The sequence below is a fragment of the Podarcis pityusensis genome (genome assembly GCF_964106645.2).
Source record: "Podarcis pityusensis genome assembly, chromosome: 9".
Lineage (NCBI taxonomy): Eukaryota > Metazoa > Chordata > Lepidosauria > Squamata > Lacertidae > Podarcis > Podarcis pityusensis.
In genome coordinates this window covers 52,205,476-52,208,603 of record NC_138034.1, presented here as the reverse complement: position 1 = coordinate 52,208,603, position 3,128 = coordinate 52,205,476, and positions in this window count along the sequence as shown.

The following is a 3,128-nucleotide window of genomic DNA, read 5'->3' as shown; positions in this document are numbered from 1 at the left end:
GTTTTGGAAGTCTTACTAAGTGCAATAAGACAAAATAAACAAATTAAAGGGGTAACATTAGGTTCAAATGAGTACAAAGTTAAAGCCTACGCAGATGATGTGGTCTTAACAGTGGAAGAACCTATAGAGAGTTTAAGGGAGATTTTGGAAGAGATGGAGAAATTTGGGATGTTAGCAGGATTTAAATTGAATAAGAGTAAGACAAAAATGATTGTTAAAAACTTAGATCAGGATAAGATTGAATTAATACAGCAACGAACTGAAATTGAGGTTGTTAAAAAGGTTAAATATCTGGGACTCTGGCTTACCAACAAAAACATCGATTTATACCAAAATAACTATACCCCGGTTTGGAATGGAATTAAAAAAGATCTGGAGGTCTGGGCCAGGATGAAATTATCATTCTGGGGAAGAATATCCATGGTCAAAATGATGGTGCTCCCAAAGCTGTTATTTTTGTTCCAAACGATACCCATATTAAAAGGTACAAAAAACTTTAAAGAATGGCAAAAGGTGATCTCTAGATATGTCTGGGAAGGAAAGAAGCCCAGAATTAAGTTTAAGTTATTAACAGATGTAACAGAAAGAGGGGGTTTCGCCCTACCAGACATGAGACTGTATTACGAAGCAGCATGTCTGTGTTGGATAAAAGAATGGGTAAAGTTGGAGAACAAAGAATTACTAGATCTGGAAGGGCATAATAACAGATTTGGGTGGCACGCGTATTTATGGAGGGATAAAAAGAGAGTGCATAAGGAATTTTGTAGCCACATTTTTAAAGGTCCACTAATAGAGGTTTGGGACAGATATAAAAATATATTAGAACCGAAAACTCCACATTGGCTATCCCCGTTGGAGATAATAAGTGTAAAGAAAGTTAATATGAGAGAAAAGTGGGGAAAGTATGAAGAAATGGTTATTAATGAAGGAGGGAAGTGGAAAGTAAAATCATACGATCAGGTTAAAGTATTTACATATGACTGGCTGCACTATTTTCAGATAAATGAAATGTTTAAAAAAGAGGTGAAGGAAAGGGGTTACGAGGAAAAGGAATCGGCATTCCAAAAAGAGATAATAAACAACGAATATAAAAACCTGTCAAAAATGTATAAAATATTGTTAGAGTGGAATACGAAGGATGAGGAAGTAAAATCAGTGATGGTACAATGGGCAAGGGATTTCGGCTATAATATTCAATTGGAGGATTGGGAAAAGTTATGGAGAGTGAACATAAAATTTACGGCATGCACGTTACTGAGGGAAAATGTGATGAAGATGCTCTACAGGTGGTATATGACACCTGTAAAACTGGCTAAGATGTACAAGACAGATAACAAATGCTGGAAATGTAAACAAAAGGAAGGGACCTTCTATCATCAGTGGTGGGAGTGTAAAAAAGTTAAAAGCTTCTGGGACGAAATTTATAACGAAATGAAAAAGATGTTAAGTTATACTTTTGTAAAAAAGCCAGAAGCCTTTCTATTAGGTATTGTGGGAAAGGACATCAGAAGAAAGGACTGCAAACTCTTCCAGTATGCGGTAACGGCAGCCAGAATTGTGATAGCTCAGAAGTGGAAGCAGGAAGAAATCCCTACGGTAGCAGAGTGGAGAGTAAAACTGACAGAATACGCCGAGTTGGATAAATTAACAGGGAAAATCAGATATATTAAGGATCAAAAGTTTATTGAGGACTGGGGGAAATTTGCGGGTTATCTGGAGAATAAATGCTTTGTAAATACAACGCTAGTGGGATTTAAAGAGGCACTGTAAAGAACTAATAAGTATTGTTTAATAGAAATAATGTATGAAGGGAGGAACGAATGGCAATATGAAATATGGAATGTGTTTTAAAGATATAAATACGAATGAATGTCAAAGACGCTGAAGGAAGTTCAAAATGTATGAGATGTATTGAAATATGGATATAATGTATAAATAATGGGAAATCAATAAAATTTTAAAATGCAAAAAAAAAAAAAAAAAAAAAATAGATCTGACATAGCTTCCAAGGAGCCGGTGCAGGACAAACTTTGTCGCTTTTTAGCCTTGTGTGCCCCTTTATTTAGTATTAACTAATTGGCAGTTCCCATTGCAATATGTATCACATCTGTTGTTGTTTAATCGTTTAGTCGTGTCCAACTCTTCGTGACCCCATGGACCAGAGCACGCCAGGCACTTCTAGCTTCCACTGCCTCCCGCAGTTTGGTCAAACTCATGCTGGTAGCTTCGAGAACACTGTCCAACCATCTCAACCTCTGTCGTCCCCTTCTCCTTGTGCCCTCAATCTTTCCCAACATCAGGGTCTTTTCCAGGGAGTCTTCTCATCTCATGAGGTGGTCAAAGTATTGGAGCCTCAGCTTCACGATCTGTCCTTCCAGTGAGCACTCAGGGCCGATTTCCTTAAGAATGGATAGGTTTGATCTTCTTGCAGTCCATGGGACTCTCAAGAGTCTCCTCCAGCACCATAATTCAAAAGCATCAATTCTTCGGCGATCAGCTTTCTTTATGGTCCAGCTCTCACTTCCATACATCACTACTGGGAAAACCATGGCTTTAACTATACAGACCTTTGTTGGCAAGGAGATGTCTCTGCTTTTTAAGATGCTGTCTAGGTTTGCCATCGCCTTTCTCCCAAGGAGCAGGCGTCTTTTAATTTCATGACTGCTATCACCATCTGCAGTGATCATGGAGCCCAAGAAAGTAAAATCTCTCATTGCCTCCATTTCTTCCCCTTCTATCACATCTACACTATCTAAATGATAACCAGCAGGCTTCTGCATCAGATTTGAAACTGTGTAGGACATCATGGAAATGTCTTTTCTCCAAGACAGGAGGCCCTGTTGGTTTTCCACTGACCTCAGAAGTTCTTTGGTGGCCTGGAAGAGGGCATTTCCTGTGGCAGTCCCAGCTTGTGGAACACCCTCCCCAAAAATGTGCACTTGGCACCTTCATTATATGACCCTTGACAAATGCTGTAGACACACCTCTTTACCTTGGCTTTTGACACGTGAGATCTATGCTTTTAGGACCCACCTTATTTCTATGATTGTAAGTTCTTCTGAACAGTTTCGAACATTGCGTTTCAGTTGTTGTAACCTGCCCAGGGACCTTAGGGTGAAGGGTGGAGA